Source organism: Lithobates pipiens, unplaced genomic scaffold, assembly GCF_037356315.1.
Source record: "Lithobates pipiens isolate NorthernLeopardFrog02 unplaced genomic scaffold, aLitPip1_a1.2 Scaffold_28, whole genome shotgun sequence".
In the NCBI taxonomy this organism is placed as follows: Eukaryota; Metazoa; Chordata; class Amphibia; order Anura; family Ranidae; genus Lithobates; species Lithobates pipiens.
In genome coordinates, this window is record NW_027507789.1 from 216,709,738 (window position 1) to 216,728,125 (window position 18,388).

The 18,388-nt window shown below is 46.5% G+C and overlaps 1 pseudogene; it reads left to right on the forward strand.

Annotated features, from left to right (window-relative positions):
- Window positions 1-851: 851 nt before the first annotated feature.
- Window positions 852-1,158, forward strand: LOC143934942 (large ribosomal subunit protein eL43 pseudogene; annotated as a pseudogene).
- The last annotated feature ends 17,230 nt before the right edge of the window (window positions 1,159-18,388 follow it).

The window sequence follows — 18,388 nt, forward strand, 5'->3', positions numbered from 1 at the left end:
TATCACCGGTTCAGGCTGGTGGTGTAATGGTGTGGGGGATATTTTCTTGGCACACCTTGGGCCCCTTAGTACCAACTGAGCATCGTTTAAACCCCACGGCCAACCTGAGTATTGTTGCTGACCATGTCCATCCCTTTATGACTACAGTGTCCCCATCTTCCATCTGGCTCCTTCCAGCAGGATAATGCACCATGTCACAAAGCTCCGATCATCTCACCACTGGACAATGAGGTCACTGTCCTCCAATGGCCTTCACACTCACCAGATCTCATCCAATAGAGAACCTCCAATGTCCTCCACACTCACCAGATCTCATCAAATAGAGAACCTCCAATGTCCTCCACACTCACCAGATCTCATCCAATAAAGACCCTCCAATGTCCTCCACACTCACCAGATCTCATCCAATAGAGAACCTCCAATGTCCTCCACACTCACCAGATCTCATCAAATAGAGAACCTCCAATGTCCTCCACACTGACCAGATCTCATCCAATAGAGAACCTTCAATGTCCTCCACACTCACCAGATCTCATCCAATAGAGAACCTCCAATGTCCTCCACACTCACCAGATCTCAATCCAATAGAGCACCTTTCGGATGTAGTGGAAGATCGGCATCATGGATGTGCAACCAACAAATCTGCAGCAACCGCGCAACGCTATCATGTCACTATGGACCAAAATCTCTGAGGAATGTTTCCAACACCTTGTTGAATCTATGCCTCCAAGAATGAAGACAGTTCTGATGAAAAAAGGAGGTCCAACCTGGCACTAGCAAGGTGTACGTAAAAAAAAAAAGAAGCAAGCAACTAATAAAGTGGCCAGTGAGTGCCCTTTCCGCTCGGGTCCTAGAAGGAAGATGGCCAAACACACCAAGAAGGTCGGCATTGTGGGTAAATACGGGAGCCGTTATGGTGCTTCCCTAAGGAAGATGGTCAAGAAAATTGAAATCAGCATACACGACCAACAAGGCCAAAATGAGGAGGAAGGCTTTAGGAATTTAAAGCTGCGGTTTTTGCATGAAAATTGTAGCCGGAGGATCCTGGACCTACAACACCACCTCGGCCATCACCGTGAAATCTGCCATCAGAAGACTGAAGGAATTGAAAGACCAATAGATCATCCATCCTTCTGAAGTTCTGCTCCTTGTCTGTTTCCGGACTGTTCTTTATTAAAAGAGGTCTTGTAAAATGGGAAAAAAAATAAGTGGCCAGTAAGTGTATAGGAGAGGTAAGGAGATATGAAGAAGTGGAAATAGAATAAACTCTTCAGAATCAGCTCTTGGTTCCGTGACTCCAGCTTTCCGCGCTCCCGTTCATGGTGACATGGCGTAAGTGCGCCTCTATCCCTTACAATTATGAAGCCGTAAATGGCACAGCATCATCCCGGCGTGATGGAATAGTGCTGCAGGAGGATCTGTCACTCCTGATAGACATCCATACATGGAGAAGCCTCATATCACGGATCAATCCATACAGATGATTATCCTCAGGCTTTCCAGACGAACGACCTCTGGCCACCTCCTTCCACGTCCCTAATTGCTCCCCTGACTCCCGACCTTCTCCATCAAGAGAAACTTTGTCTGATCTGTTGTGTGAAAACTTCTCGTTCCCTTCTTCTCCTTCGTCTTCTTCTTCTTCTTCTTCTTCCCCTGATTATCGGAAAAGATTTACTGGAATCAGCCTGTCTGAATGATGAAACTGAGGAAGCTTTTAACAGGCACCTATATCACTGTAATGCTACTAATATGTAGAAAAAGCTCCGTCTGCTCTTTTATTACGTCAAAGACAGACAGACTATTAATTTGAAAAGCTTTCTCTAAAACCCAAATGATGGATTGCCATCATAAATGCAGCACTCGGAATAGATTTTTTTTGTTGAAATCATGATTCTGGAGATAATAATTACTTGTAAATAGCAGGATGTTGATGAACTGTCCGCAGCGCGCTCAGGAAATTCGAGAAATAATCCGGCCCCGGAGCGCAGACATTTCAATTATTAAAGGGAGATGTTTAAAGGGGAACTCGCCATTCCTTCAAGTATTGAAGTGGAAGGATAACTAAACCCCCCCAAAAAAAAACAACAATGTCATATATTGCAGATTACCAATAATGCCGCGTAACACAAGACCGGACTTTTTGGCAGCAAAGGTCAGACGGAACGAGTCCGTCGGACAATTCGATCGTGTGTGGGCTCCATCAGACCTTTGCTTGCCAAAAATCTGGCGGACTTTAGAAATAGATCATGTTTTACATTTTTACACCGGAACTCCGCCGGACCGAGAAACCCGTTTGTGTGTATTCTAGTCCGACGGACAAAAACCGACGCTAGGGCAGCTATTGGCTACTGGCTATGAACATCCTTATTCTAGTCCCGTCGTACGTCATCACGTTCGAATCCATCAGACTTTGGTGTGATTGTGTGTGGCCAAGTCTGTTCATTCGGAAAGTAAGTCGGAACTCCATCGAAAGTCCCTCGAAAAGTCCGGTCGTGTGTACGCGGCATTATTAGATGTGGTGGCTGCATTCGTTTTTGTTTTTAGGCTTTTCTCCCTTCTCTTTTCACCTGGTGGTCTGGCCAGAAACACACTTCCTGTTATTAGGCTGGAGTCACACCTATGGCAGTTTTAGTGCTTTTTGCATTTTTGCAGATTTCTACTACAGTCCATGCAAAATGGTTTCCTATGGCACACGTTCTGTAGTGCTAATCTGCAAAATGCAAAAAGCACAAAAAATGCCATAGGTGTGAATCCGGCCTTAGAGCGCCCCCACTCTGGATGAAGGAGCTGCACAGACACCTTTGGGCAGCAGCATTGTCAGTCTAGTTCTGTAGGGGATAGGTTCTCCCCCCATGCTTGTCTCTCCAGGACTTCTCCAGAGCCTCTCCCAGCTGGTGCTCATTTTTATTTTTTATTTGGGGGGGGGGGGTCGCAAAAAAATGTGAGAAAATAAATTGCAGTGACTGTGCCATCAAATGCTGCCACAGTGCCCATCAAATGCTGCCACTGTGCCATCATTAGCAGCCACTGTGCCCATCAAATTCTGCCACTGTGCCATCAATTGCAGCCACTGTGCCCATCAAATGCTGCCACTGTGCCCAAACGCTGCCACTGTGCACATAAAATGCTGCCACTTTTCCAGAAATTGCCGCCACTGTGCCATCAATTGCAGCCACTGTGCCCATCAAACACTGCCAGTGTGCCCATCATATGCTGCCAGTGTACCCATCAAATGAATGCTGCCAGTCTGCCCATCATATGATCATATGCTGCCAGTGTGCTCATGAAAACTGCTGCCATTTGAATTTGAACTCTACTCAAGGAAGAACATGTTAGACAATCCTTTGAGGAATTTTTTTTGTGGCATAGGTGACCATCCTGGTCTTTTGTAGCAGCAAGGCTGAGTGGTGGGAGCTGACCAAAAAAGAGGATCGCTGGATTCTTTAGGGGCGTAGCCAATAGAAAACTGTTTAATAAATACATGACCTACCAACATTTACGGAGGAAGCTGAAAATTCTTGTCTCGAGAGGAGGAGATCCTGGGGCAATCTCTGAAGTGAAACTCCTTCTCAGGAAGTGTCAATATGACCGGCATGCCTCTTTGGTTCTGGAGAGGGACAATGGGAAGTACCACTCGCCTGACCCTTACCAGAACTACAAAGAATGTGTAGCTGTTAAAACGGTCGTTGGCCTTAAGGACAGTACAGGTTCCTTGACAAAGTCCAGGTCAAGGATCCTGGAGGTTGCGAGGCCCTTTTATGCTGACCTTCTTGGGAAGAAAGAGCTTGACCATGACAAGATGGAAAGCTTTTTGAACTTTACTCAAGGTCTAAATGGTGGATATGTTCACTTGAAGAATTTGACAGAGGAGATCACAGTTGAAGAGGTGATGAGAGCAATTGAACAGCTTGCCATCAAAAAGTCACCTGGACCGGATGGCTTGACGGCTGAGTTTTACAAAGCCTTTAAGTCTATTTTGGCCCCACATTTGGTAGAGGTTTTTAACAGTTGCCTTGCATGAGACACTCAGCTGTGATTCTTCCTTCAAAAGGTAAAGATCCTCCGATTATTGAGAACTGGTGCCCCATAAGCCTTCTCAATGTCGATAGAAAGGTGTTGGCAAAGATATTTTTCTGGTGCCTATCGTCAGTAGCAGTCTTTGCTTTCTCGCCATCAGCACTGTTCGGTCCACGGTAGGTGCACCTCCACAGCCGTTTTAGCTGTCAGGGAGGCCTTGGAGCAGTCCAGGGCTGCAGGCTGGGGAAATTATTTGCTGACATTGGATCAGGCAAAGGCTTTTGATCATGTTAACCATGAGTACCTGTGGTTGCTCCTTAGTAAGTACGGTCTGCCGGGTGGTTTTGTCGATTGGTTGAAAGTCTTGTATAAGGGGGCAGAAAGCTTTCCTCTTGTTAATGGTTGGGTTGGGCAGTCCTGTTCTTTGAGGTTGGCTCTGGGGTGTGCCAGGATTGTCCCCTGCTCTCTGTGTTTGCAATCAAAACCTTCAATCAGGAGGCTAGAGAGCAGCATGTTGTGTGTGGTACCAGTGGGGCTCCTGGGTGAGCCGACATTAAGGGTTGGTGCCTATGCGGACGATGTGTTGTTGATTGTCACTGAAGCGGAGGAGGTGGTCTCTCTGATATCACGGTATTTTGAAGCATCAGGCTCCAAAGACACTCCAAAGACATGCTAGTAGGTTATTTGGCTTCTGTCTAAATTGGCCCTAGTATATGAATGTGAGTTAGAAACCTTAGATTGTAAGCTCCTTGAGGGTAGGGAGCGATGTGAATGTACAATGTATATTTAAAGCGCTGCATAAATTGACGGCACTATATAAGTACCTTAAATAATAATAATAATCAGGCTCCAAGATCAATCATGAAAAGAGTGAAGTGTTCTGGATGGGAAAGGAAGGTGAGGGGTTTGATATTCCGGACACCTTTCCAATGCCCCAGAAAAAAATTAAGATACTAGGCATTGAATTTGGACCCGGCGATTATGGCCTCAAAAACTGGGAAGGCAGGCTGGAATTTGCCAATACTAAGGTGGTCAGCTGGAAGACATGGAAGTTATCTCTGAGGGAAAGGGTTGATCTGATTAAGACTTACCTGATTCCGATCTTCTTGTATGTCAGCTTTGTCTGCATCTTGCCGGTGTCTCTCTATGCTAGGGTCAGTAGTGTGTTCTTCCAGATGCTGTGGAGGAATAGACTAAACCTCATAAAGAGGAATGTCGCCTATCTATCCAGGAGGGAGGGTGGCTTAGGTATGGTCAACCCAGTTCTTTTCTTTTCACTGCTATTTCTCAAATTTAACATTGGTAGTATGCTTGCAGTGGAACCTCCTGGATGGGTAGGCATATTTAGATCCTGGTTTAGGCCTTTTCTACGACTTTGGGAAGAAGGTGGCCAAGTGAAGAATATCAGAGGTCATCGTGTTCAGCTACCAGCCTATGTTGCTCCGTGCCTGAAGTTACTGCGGCAGCGACGATTGTCGGCTGAAGATCTCAGATCGGTTCCAAGGAAAGTCGAGTTATGAGTCGAGTCTTGAGCGAAGTCTTTCATGACCCACTGGCCTTAAGGGATTGCCCAGGCCCAGTTTTGAGGGTAGGGTTAAGATTAATTTGGACAGAGTACCCCCAAAATTTAGGGATCTGGCCTGGTTGTGCTTCCATTGGAGGCTCTATGTTCGGGGCAATTTGAAATTCCGCAGTGGGGTGGATCGTAGCTGTCCTCGGGAGGAGTGTGCAGGTGAGGAGGAGACTATGGGCCATTTTCTGCTTCATTGCCCCTTTAACATAGAGGTGTACAAACAGGTGGGGCGGGCCCTCTGTGTCCCTTTCCTCTCCAGGCTGGGTTATGCTGAGTGGGTGTACGGAGCATTCAATACTGGGGGGGTTTTTTGTTTGGATACACTTTTTCTAGTTAGCCTAGTACTCCGTTATTTCACCTGGAACGCACGGTGTCAGGTCAGCATTCGGCATAAAATCCTTCCTGTTGAGGTGGTGGTGTATGACATTCTGCATGAGGTGGAGAAGATTCGGGTGCTTGAGAGGGACAAGCGGAGTCAGGGGGCTTGGTTGAAGGCGTGGAGGGGTTTCAAGCCTCCCTGACTGCCAGGAGTCTCTTTCCCGGGTGTGGCTGTCTGTCTCTTATCACCAGAGATTATTATTATTTAGATTCATTTTTGATAAATGGCTGTGTACATAGGTGATGGGTTGTGCCTCTTAGGCCCTCTCTGCTGCTTTATGTAAATAGTTTTCTAAGCATGTTTTGGTAGTGGATTATGTATATATTGTATATATTCTGAACATGGATGTGTATTCCTTTGTTTTCTGTTGAAGTTTTATACTATGGTTTTGTTTTTTTACTTTTGTATAAAATTGGTAGCTTGATTATTTTTCAATAAAAGATCAATAGTGCCCCATCATTAGAGTCAGTGGGAGGAAGACTGCTCCATTAAAGGTGTCAGTGGGAGGAATAGTGCCCCATCATTGATGTCAGTGGGAGGAATGGTGCCCCATCATTGGTGTCAGTGGGGGGGGAATAGTGCCCCATCATTGGTGTCAGTGGGAGGAATGGTGCCCCATTGATGTCAGTTGGGGAATAATGCCCATCATAAGTGCCAGTGGGAAGAATGGTGCCCCATCATTGGTGTCAGTGGGGGGAATGGTGTCCCATCATTGGAGTCAGTAGGAGGAATAGTATCCCATCATTGGTGTCAGTGGGAGGGAATAGTGCCCCATCATTGGTGTCAGTGGGAGGAATGGTGCCCCATCATTGGAGTCAGTAGGAGGAATAGTGTCCCATCATTGGTGTCAGTGGGAGGGAATAGTGCCCCATCATTGGTGTCAGTGGGAGGAATGGTGCCCCATCATTGGTGACAGTGGGTGGGAATAGTGCCCCATCATTGGTGTCAGTGGGAGGAATAGTGCCCCATCATTGGTATCAGTGGCAGGAATGGTGTCTCATCAAGGGTATCAGTGGGAAGAATGTTACCTCGTCATTGGTGTCAGTGGGAGGAATAGTGCCCCATCATTGGTGTCAGTGGGAGGAATGGTGCCCCAGAGATGTCAGTGGGGGGAATAGTGCCCCATCATTAGTGCCAGTGGGAGGAATGGTGCCCCATCATTTGTGTCAGTGGGGGGAATAGTGCCTCATCATTGGTATCTGTGGGGGGAATAGTGCCTCATCATTGGTATCAGTGGGAGGAATAGTGCCCCATCATTGGTATCAGTGGGAGGAATAGTGCCCCATCATTGGTATCAGTGGGAGGGAATAGTGCCCCATCATTGGTATCAGTGGGAGGAATGGTGCCCCATAATTGGTGTCACTGGGGGGAGTGGTGCCCCATCATTGGTATCAGTTGGAGGAAAAGTGTTCCAAGGGCCGTATAAAGGCAATCAAAGGGCCACAATTGGGAGGCCACTGCTCTAACCCACTCTCGGTACGTTTGCAGAGTCTGACATTTCATCTGAGTGTTTTTAGACACTGCAGATGTTCTATGTGTGCTGCGCAGAGCATCGCACATTTCCCCGCTATGAGAGCCGCACGCTCCTGCTGTTCCTGCAGTGATGACAGGCGTCCCTTAATAAATGAGCCATAAAAAGCTTTATTTGACAAAGACTCCAAGCTTAAAGCAGACCTTTTATTAAAATTCACACTTCACATAAATCAGCGGGCCCCACGTCAGCACTACCAGATCACATTATTATTTGGAGTAAAAAATAATAATTCTTTCTTGCTACGAATAAAAGACATTGCTCCTCAGCGCCCCCATGTGACCTACGGCCTAATTATCCTAGATCCTATGAACTCCACCATCACCAGGTACATAAATCTGAACTCCGGACCAACCGACTAATACAGGTGAAGGGACTTGTTTTACTGTATGCTGTCCATCCAGTTCTGAGATTTTACACAGCTCTGCCACACAGGTCAGGAGATCAGATTTTTCTCTGCTTTTATTTATTTATTTATTTATTTATTTTTGGCACTGCGTCACTTTAACCACTTCAACCCTGGAAGGATTTTACCCCTTAATGACCAGTCCATTTTTTGCGATACAGCACTGCGTCGCTTTAACTGAAAATTGCGTGGTTGTGCGACGCTGTACCCAAACAAATAGAGCTTTCTTTTGGTGGTATTTGATCGCCTCTGCGTTTTTTATTTTTTGCTCTATAAACAAACAAAATGCCGACGATTTTGAAAAAAGAAAAACAATATTTTTTTTATTTTTCTATAATAAATATCCCAAACATTAAAAAAAAAAATAAAATAATAATAATAATAATAATAATAATAATAATTTTCTTCATCAGTTTAGGCCGATATGTATTCTTCTACATATTTTTGGTGAATAAAATCACAATAAGCTTATATTGATTGGTTTGCAAAAAAGTTATAGCGTCTACAAAATAGGGGATAGATGTTTTTTGTTTTTTTTTTACTAGTAATAGCAGTGATTTTTATCAGGACTGCGACATTGCGGTCATGTTGGAACAGGAAGGGGCCGTCCCCAAAATGTTCCCACAAAGTTGGGAGCATAAAATTGTCCAAAATGTCTTGGTATGCTGACCCCTTAAGAGAGTTCCCTTCACTGGAACTAAGGGGCCAACTCAACCCCTGAAAAACAACCCCCCCCCCCCACACCATAATCCCCCCTCCACCAACACAATGCTGGGAGCTTTAAAGTGGCCAAAATGTCTTGTTATGCTGATGCCTTAAGAGTTCCCTTCACGGGAACTAAGGGGCCAAGCCCAACCCCTGAAAAACAACCCCACACTGCATAATCCCCCCTCCACCAAATTACTTGGACCAGTGCACAAAGCAAGGTCCATAAAGACCTGGATGAGCGAGTTTGGGGTGGAGGAACTTGCTGCTGTAATTCATCCTTTGGGATGAATTACAGCAGAGACTGCGAGCCGGGCCTTCTTGTCCAACACAAGTGCCTGACCTCACAAATGTGATACTACCAGCGTAGACTGTGAGACAGGCCTTCTAATCCAACATCAGTGCCCGACCTCACAAATGCTCTTCTGGAAGAATGGTCAAACATTCCCATAGACACCCTCCTAAACCTTGTGGACGGCCTTCCCAGAAGAGTTGAAGCTGTTATAGCTGCAAAGGGCGGAGCCAACTCAATATTGAACCCTACGGACTAAGACTGGGGTGCCATTAAAGTTCTTGTTGTAAGGGCAGGTGTCCCAATACTTTTGACAATATTCTATATGTATATATAAATAAACTGTATATACACAGTAGCAAGACCATACACATTAATCTAGTCCCTTCCACGTCTATGTATAAAAAAAACATTTTTAAAAGAAAAATAAACTCCAAAAGGAACATATATGATACTTGAGATAAAGTTGTGATGGGGATGTCCACTAAAATGATGACTTCCTGTCCAATCCACCAAGATGACCAATAATGGACAGGCTTTCTTTGGTCCCTTGGTCTGCTGTTTATTTAGGTGGAGTCAGGCGATCTGGGGTTTCTGTGCCACCTGGACAGCTGTCTGGGTGGACGTGTGTCTTGCTGCCCCCCCCCCCCCCCCCGGGGCTGCTAGGCCAAAGCCTGAGGCCTGCCCTGAGGACATCTGGCTGGGTTGTGATGGGGATGTCCACTAAAACGATGACTTCCAGTCCAGTCCACCAAGATGACCAATAATGGACAGGTTTTCTTTGGTCCCTTGGTCTGCTGTTTATTTAGGTGGAGTCAGGCGATCGGGGGGTTTCTGTGCCACCTGGACAGCTGTCTGGGTGGACGTGTGTCTTGCTGCCCCCCGGGGCTGCTAGGCCAAAGCCTGAGGCCTGCCCTGAGGACATCTGGCTGGGTTGTGGTGGGGATGTCCGCTAAAATGATGACTTCCTGTCCAGTCCACCAAGATGACCAATAATGGACAGGTTTTCTTTGGTCCCTTGGTCTGCTGTTTATTTAGGTGGAGTCAGGCGATCGGGGTGTCTGTGCCACTTGGACAGCTGTCTGGGTGGACGTGTGTCTTGCTGCCCCGGGCTGCTAGGCCAGAGCCTGAGGCCTGTCCTGAGGACATCTGGCTGGGTTGTGATGGGGATGTCCGCTAAAATGATGACTTCCTGTCCAATCCACCAAGATGACTAATAATGGACAGGTTTTCTTTGGTCCCTTGGTCTGCTGTTTATTTAGGTGGAGTCAGGCGATCGGGGGGTTTCTGTGCCACCTGGACAGCTGTCTGGGTGGATGTGTGTCTTGCTGCCCCCCCGGGGGGCTGCTAGGCCAGAGCCTGAGGCCTGTCCTGAGGACATCTGGCTGGGTTGTGGTGGGGATGTCCGCTAAAATGATGACTTCCTGTCCAGTCCACCAAGATGACCAATAATGGACAACAGTCCAGCTAAGGTTTTGTATGTGGCGTCCTTGTGATACTTGTGTGATATTTAGTCTCGTCAGTCCCTTTGTATGCTCTGATAACATACTGGATGTTGTTTTGTAGGTGAATCAGAAGAAGGAAGTGAGGAGGAGGTAGTGGAGATGCATCAGCTGGTGAGTCATCTGAAGTACCTACACTATGAACAGCGGGAGAACGTCCGTAGGCTGAGGAGTAATAATCAGCGGGGCAGCTTCAAAGCACTTCTATTTTAGTTTTGGATAGTTTGGTGAAACTCCAGTTCAAACCTTCCAAACATGCGGCACCACTCCAGACCTGCTCCTCATAATCTTGCCGTGGACATCCAGGGTGATCGCTCAAAAAAAGTCTTTTTTTACTTGCCATTTAAAGACCCTGGTAGAGATAAAAGAGCCACGTGTAATGGGATTTTCTTCCCTTCAGAACATCAACCTACCTGCTTGAGGCTTTAATCCCTCGGCCACCCTATGCCCTCTCCATGCCAGAGGCCTCCTCATGACATTCCTGGCCATTAACCTTTATATCCCAAAAGGAAGCCCACACAGAAGTAGGATTGCTGATCTTTACTGATTGTAGTTGAAAGATGGGAAATGCAGCCACATCACAACAACTTAGGCTGAGTTCACACATATGCGTCAGTCTGGTGCGTTTCCGTTCACCGCTCCAGGTGCAATTCGGGTGCCAGTTTTTACCTGAAATCGCACCCGAACTGGACCCAAAACCGCAGAGAATACTTATTAAAACTGCACTGCGGCTGCCCCACCCATGTATTGACCGGCTTGATTGAAAGCTGGTCCGATTCACATGTGATGCGAATTTGGTACGGTTAAAAACGCATGCAGTTTGCATATATGTGAACTGAGACTTACTATCTTGACAGTACTTGTTAAATTACATATAGTGGACAAGGCACAGCAGTCATATGTGAAAGCATCCAACAGCACATATATCCAGCCGACTTCCTTAGTTCAATCTCTCTCCACCCAGGGTCCTTAGTCATAACTCAGGGATTTTGGTTCACCATCTGACTTGCAGATAGGATCACTTCAAACACCTCTAGCTGGGTACACCTCTCCCAGGTCCCCCAGGGGAGTAGCTTGACTCCAGGGAACGCTTGGCATGGCCTAAGTGGCCTTTTGATAACTGCCCTAACCTCCACCACCATAAGGGTCAGAAGTCTACAGCCAGGGCCTCCACTTGCTGGCTACATGTACCTGATGGCGGGGTCTCTGGCCTAGGGTTGTCATCCTTTTAAAACTGAACACATATTACTTACACAGGTTCTGTGGCTGAATAAGGTGGTAATTAAACTCACTGCATTAAATTAGCCCCATAACCTGTGTAATTCATGTTTGAGTTTAAAGAGATGAGGTGGCAACCCTACTCTGGCCCCCATACCCCAATTACACTAGGGCTCCTTCCAACCTGGCACTGGCTCACCCATGACATTACAACAGGTGGGCTCTAACCAAAAGGGGGCCTAGCACCTAATGACACTGCTTTCTGTAACCAGATACTACTCTGGAACAGAGCCACCTTGTGGCAGACTAGCTTGCTGCACCTGCTTACACGTACACCAATATCTCTTTATTTAGCCATCAATGATACAGCCACATGAGCTAACGCATTTCATCACCAATGGCTTGAGGTGAAACGCTTTAAGTAAAGGTGATCCATGGATAGGGATATCATGGATGCAGCTGTATTGATGGCTAAATAAAGAGCTCTCAAAAGAAAGACACATTTGTGTGTGGCTCCCATTTAACTGCGTCGAATCCCTGTCCCCGTTGGAGAGATTTACCTTTACTTCCTGCTCCGCAGTCACAACAGAAAGGGAGAGGACATATCTCCAAAGCGAGGGAAATCCTCTCTTAAGCCGCGTACACACGGGCGGACTGTCTGGCCTACTTAGTCCGCCGAAACACATTTCAGCGGACAGTCCGCTCGTGTGTGGGCTTCAGCGGACTTTTTCAGCGGACAGTCTGGCGGACTAAGTATTTCGGAATTTCCGTAATACAGTCCGTCCAACTTTGGTTTCAGCGGACAATCCGCTCGTGAGTAGGCTAGTTGGACGGACTAAGTATGGCGCATGCTCAGAAAGGATTTACACGGCCGAAGGTTGCATTGCAGTGTATTGGACGTCGTATTTCTAGTCCCGTCGTACGTGCTGTACACGTCATCGCGCAAGCTTTCAGCGGACTGTCTGTTCATCGTGTGTGGTCAAGTCCGTTCATTCAAAAAGTAGGACGGACTGTCTGTCGGATTGTCTGACGGACTTAGTTGGACGGACAATCCTCTCGTGTGTACGCGGCCTAAGTTGTCTCTGCATCAGGTTCCCCAATGGAAGGTTTCTTCTCTTTTCCTGTTCTGGTGACAACCCACAATTTTGGATCTCCCATCACTTCCATTATCAGTGGTCTTCCGAAGAAGAATAGACGATTAAACTCCCTAGCGGACACATAGACCGCAATAACCAATTGATAGGGTTGTTAATCTCTTTCCCCACTCTATCCAAAACTAAAAAAACAATGTTTGCCTTCAGATAAGACAACACGCAGAACAAAGGTCAGGTGCAAATGTTCAATCTTCATGGTTGGAGGGCCTGTGTTAGCATGAGAACATAGTATGCACAATAGATATTCTGCACAATATTTATCCATTGCCCTGTCTCAGACTGATAACAATAATGGGAGACATGTAGACATGATCTACTCAGAATCAGTGGCGGCTGCTCATTAGGGGCGCACGGGCGCCACCCCTCCCCCCCAGTCCAAGCGCCCAACCTTAATTGCCAATCCCTAATTATTTTTTTTAGAAGCACATGATTAGAGCCTGAGGCTCTAATTGGCTTCAAAAAAGGTGGGCCCAGGGCACAGAGCACTGCGTCACTAGCCAACCCAGTTGTTCGACATTAGCGAATAAATATTCACTAATGTCTTCCTGTTTCTCCTCCTGGCCAATCAGGAAGCGGATTCTGAGGCCCTATTGGCCAGGAGTTCTAACACCCCATTGGCCAGGAGTCCAAAGACCTGACTGGCCTGGAAGAGAAGCGACGGCCAGGACACAAAGGAGACGGGGGGGGGGGGAGCCCAACCGCCGCAACTGTTAGATGCATGGGTAAGTGTTGGGATGATGGGGAGGCCTGGCTGGCCAGAGGGCGAGCGGGCCGTGACCGGGGGAAAAGGGGGGGGTGTGGGTAGGGTGTGCGTTGGCAGGCTTGAGCGACGGAGGTGGGGTTTAGTGTGGGCTGGCGGGCTGGAGCGATGGGGGGTGGTGTCTGTAGTCAGGTCTGTATGCCTCCCCCTCGATCGATGAAGCACCAGTAGCTACTGCTCAGAATTGAGGCTAATTGAAAGTACAGTTTCAGGTTCACTGGGCAGTGTGACACATCCAGAAGGATTTCACCTTTCATCAGTTTGAAATACCTTCCAACGTGCAAAATGATTCTGATTGCCTTCATGACACTGGGGGAGGAGGTGGGGGGACCAAGAGATTTCTGGTTCGCCTTCAGTATTGTGTGTCCAGGAGAAGCTTCACTTCTACGTCCACAAATTTTTCTTCTCAAAACAGATAAAAAGCCAATATGACTATCTTGTTCAGGTACATGTACTTGTTGATGAGCTGGGCCTAAGGTACAACTGTAGCCAGACTATGGACATTAGGATATTTACATAGTCCTAACAAGGCGCTTTAAAACAAGACCTCGCTGACATCTGTAGCTGCAGGCACTGTGGAGTAATTCATTCTCAAAATTTAAGGCCAGTTTTACCAAGGAGCTTTAAAACAAGACCTCACTGACATTTGTAGCAGCAGACACTATGGAGTAATTAATTCTCAAAATTTAAGGCCAGTTTTACCAAGGAGCTTTAAAACAAGACCTTCACTGACATCCGTAGCTGCAGACACTGTGGAGTAATTCATTCTCAAAATGTAAGGCCAGTTTTACCAAGGAGCTTTAAAACAAGACCTTCACTGACATCTGTAGCTGCAGACACTGTGGAGTAATTCATTCTCAAAATTTAAGGCCAGTTTTACCAAGAAGCTTTAAAACAAGACCATCTCTGACATCTGTAGCTGCAGACACTGTGGAGTAATTAATTCTCAAAATTTAGGGCCAGTCCACACCAGAGCGCCGTTAGTTTAGCCTGCATTTCCCGCACCACGTTAAAAACATACTACAATTGGAGTCGGCGCAATACTAACGACACCCCAAACACAGTGCTTTTGCCTGTGAACAGAAGTAGCGTGTGATCCAGTTTCTCTAGCATTTTGTAAAGTAGTGCTTGCCCTGCTTTTGCTGCAGACTGGCTTGATTTCAGCCCGTTCACATCGCGTGAATTTTGTGGATGAATTGCTCCACAGTGCCCGTAACTACAAAGGTTAGTGAGGGCTTGTTTTTAAATCTCATTTGCTGTGTGTTAAGAATAAGTAAATATTTGAGTGTCCATGGCCAGGTCAGAGGCTCACTTTACTTTTGCCCAGGCAATTTGTCTAGCATATGTTCACAGTGCTGCCTTTACTGAATCAAAAAAAATGGTGAACCCCCACAATCTGTGAGTAACTCACCACCCGGTGTGTACGGAGCATAAAAGAAAGTTAAGTGATTGGTTTCCTGGTCTCTGCCTATTATAAGGGCTCCAACATGGGGGTGGGACATTGTTATAAAAAACACACTCCTACACGTTGCGGCAATGTTTGCTGAATCCTTTGTGTTGTCCGTCTGCCCTACACTGCCAAGCTAGGCTAATTACAATGTACGTCAGGCCGTAAGCTGACACTAGCATTAGATTGGCATACTTCCCTGCCCACCGCAGGCTACCTCTCCATACCGGCAATGGAATATACAGCCATACTCGTACTTCCATTACACGCTCTTACTTATAAAAATGATCTGACACGTGAGAAACTGAACGGCACCACCATGAAAAAGAGGCGTAGAAACCGGTGCAAGAGAAAGGAATGTGTGCCTTACTTTCTATGATCCTGCTTAGACCTCTGTCAATGAAGGTCAGCAGCACGAAAGTTAGGGGAGACACCAAATGTCAATGGTGGTGACTTTTCTACTGGCTGGGTTTGATTAGAAGTGGTGTGATGGTGGGTCATTTTTGGAATCTGGATGCATGCCATTAGAATGTACATTCACCGGCCACTTTGCTAGTACCGGTTTGGACCCCCTGTTCCCTTCAGAACTGCCTTCATTCTTCGTGGCATAGATACAACACGGTGCTGGAAACGTTCCTCAGAGGTTTTGGCCCATAGTGACATCATGGCATCACGCAGTTGCTGCAGATTTGTCGGCTGCACATCCATGATGCCAATCTCCCATTTAGGGTTACCACCTCATCCCTTTAAACCCGGACACATATTAATTACACAGTTACTGTGGCTGACTAAGGTGGAAATTAAACTCACGTGGTGCCTTATCTGGGTTAAATCGGCATCAGAACCTGTGTAATTCATATGTGTTCTGGTTTAAAGGAATGAGGTGGCAACCCTACTCCCATTCCACCACATCACAAAGGTGCCCTATTGGATGAGATGTGGTGAGTGTGGAAGCCATTGGAGTACAAGGACCTCACTGTCCAGTGGTGAGATGATTGGAGCTTTGTGACATGGTGCATTATCCTGCTGGAAGAAGCCACCAGAAGATGGGGACACTGTGGTCATAAAGGGATGGACATGGTCAGCAACAAGACTCAGGTAGGCCATGGGGTTTAAATCGTGCTCAATTGGGACTAAGGGGCTCAAAGTTTGCCAAGAAAATAACAGCCACACCATTACACCACCACCAGCCTGAACCATTGATAGAAGGCAGGATGGATCCATGCTTTCATTTTGTTTACACTGAATTCTGACCCGACCATCTAAATGTCGCAGCTGAAATTGAGACTCATCAGACCAGGCAACGTTTTTCCAATCTTATATTTTCTAATTTTGGTGATCCTGTGTGAATTGTAGTCTCTGTTTCCTGTTCTTAGCCGAAAGGAGTGGCACCCGGTGTGATCTTCTGCTGCTGTAGCCCACATGCTTCAAGGTTCGATGTGTTGTAGGTTCAGAGATAGTATTCTGCATGCCTTGGATGTAACAAGTGGTTATTTGAGTTACTGTTGCCTTTCTATCACTTGGAACCAGTCTGCCCATTCTCCTCTGACATCAACAAGACATTTTCCTCCACACAACTGCCGCTCACTGGATATCTTCTCTTTTTCTCACCATTCTCTGTACACCCGAGGAATGGTTGTGTGTGAAAATCCCAGAAATACTCAGACCAGCCTGTCTGGCACCAACAACCACGCCACGTTCAAAGTTACTTAAATCCCTTTTCTTCCCCATTCTGATGCTCGATTTGAATTTCAGCAAGCCGTGTTCATCACATCTAGATTCCTAAATCGATTGAGTTGTTGCCATGTGATTGGCTGATTAGCAATTTGTGTTACCAAGCAATTAAACAGGTGCACCTAATAAAATGGCAGGTGAGTGTAAGTTCACCTTTTTCAGAAAAGAAAATGACCCCATGTACACCCTCCCAAGCCCCCCGTCCCCCGTCCCCCTCCCCTCTGTAATTACCTCTGTGGTTGATGAGCTGTCAGTGCCCACACTGACAGTTGTGCTGCCATTCTAATGTGCTAACATGAGCCATTCTGATAGGAGGAGAGAGCAGAGTGACAGAGAGATGATCTCATCAGTCTGCTGCTTCTCATTACACTAGGCTGGCGGAAGGACAAGACCTGTAATGCCCCGTACACACGATCGGAAATTCAGCCAGGAAAAGACAGAGGGGAGCTTTTCATTGGAAAATGCGACAGTGCATATGCTCCATCAGAATTTTGCTGGCTGAATTTCCGCCAGCAAAAGTTTGACAGGAGGTTCTCAACTTTTCCGACGGAAAAAGTTTTGATCGGAAATCCCGATCGTCTGTAGCAGTTCCGACGCGCAAAATTCCTACGCATGCTCAGAAACAATTCGACGCATGCTCGGAAGCATTGAACTGCAGTTTCTCGGCTCGTCGTAGTGTTGTACCTCACCGCGTTCTTGACGGTCGAAAGTTCAGAGAACTTTTGTGTGACCGTGTGTATGCAAGCCGAGCTTGAGTGGAATTCCATTGGAAAAAACGCCATAGGTTTTTTCGACAAGAATTTTGATCGTGTGTACATGGCAAAGGTAAGGTGTGTGGAGGGGCGGTGTATTGATTATCTCTTATTTACCTTTCCGGATTATTATTCTACAAACATATATTGACTTCTTTACCAACCCCAGAGGGCCTAGTCTGGGACAAACCTACCGTCATACTGCTGCGTCCTTTTCAGTTTAAAAAAAGTATTGGGAAGCCTGATGTTTTATTTTTTTTGGACCTAACATGCAGTTTCTGAGATCCAGGAAGGAAGCACCTTTCTATATTAGTTTTGTCTTTGGGAATAAAAAATAGAACAAAAACCATTAAAAAAAGAAAGTCTAATATACTAGTCACAATGTGGTAGTATTACCTGTAAAATGGATATGACATTAAAATCTCAAAATGCGCTTAAGATGCCTCTACTCCATTAGTAGCCCAGCAGCAGATTTTGACCTCTTGCCACCTGAACAGGTAATGGTAAGTGAAGGGCGGAACAAAAAATAGGAATAATAGAACAAAAAATTAGGTGCTTCTAAGTGCAGTGTCACGAGAGCCACGTACCTGAGGTGAGACCGAAGTAGTGGGGAGGCCTCCCTTGCACCTTGGGTCCTTGAAGCCTCTAGAGATGGAGACAGAGACTTGGTGGACACCGAGTGGCACGGGGTGCCAGGGGTGCGGAGCACCGTGCGAGCCTTAGTCCAAGATCCGAGCCAAGGTCAAGTCCAGTTTGGCAGCAAAGTATAAAAGGGTTAATCAGAAGAAGAATGGTCGAGATCCAAGCTGGGGTTGGTTCCAATCTGGCAGCTGAGTACAAAAGGGACAAAGAAGTAGAATGGTCAAAGTACAAATCCGAGGTCAATGGCAAGCAGTAATCAAGAGTATTCAAATAGAT